Source organism: Pteropus vampyrus, unplaced genomic scaffold (assembly GCF_000151845.1).
Source record: "Pteropus vampyrus isolate Shadow unplaced genomic scaffold, Pvam_2.0 Scaffold529, whole genome shotgun sequence".
Taxonomy (NCBI): Eukaryota; Metazoa; Chordata; class Mammalia; order Chiroptera; family Pteropodidae; genus Pteropus; species Pteropus vampyrus.
The window spans coordinates 620,374-621,012 of record NW_011889310.1 but is presented as its reverse complement, the minus strand read 5'-3'; positions in this window follow the sequence as shown (position 1 = coordinate 621,012).

Sequence of the window (639 nt, the reverse complement as noted above, 5' to 3'; positions counted from 1 at the left end):
TGACGAGTGTGAGATGGTTTGTCTTTTGCCACACACACCCCCACCTGAGTCTACAGCCCACTAAGTGCAGTGGTCTGTGCATATTAGGCTTTTGGAAAAGGCTCCTTTGTGCAGTCCATCAGTTGGACATGCAGGCATTTGTATACTGCACAGCAGCTCTGTCTCTGAGCCTGTGCTGGGAAGACAAAATAAAAGAGAACTGGGCCTAGAATCAAGTAGCACCTAGTCTAGCGGGAGACAGTGGATCTGCACTTACAGACCAGAGTGCGGAAGATGAATTGGAGTCAGCTCAGATGTCAGAGGTGCTTTTTGTAAAGGGGCTGCTCCTTCTCCTGGCCTCAGGGAGGACGGGGATCACCAAGAGCCAAACAGCAGCAAACTAAGTCTTCAGCTGAAGCCTGCTGGCCGCAGAGGAGGGCCCCAAGTGAGTGAGGAAAGCAGGGCCCCCTGTAGCCCGGAGGAAACACTATGTGCACAGCATGGAGGTGTAAAAGAACCACATGTTTCAGAACAACTGGTCATGTGCTGTGTCCACAACAGGGGAAAATCCAGAGGACAGACCATAGAGTCAGAGAATCATTCTCAAGCTTTAAAATTGAATGGAATTTCCCCTGCTAGGGTTCAGACTTTCTTGGGACC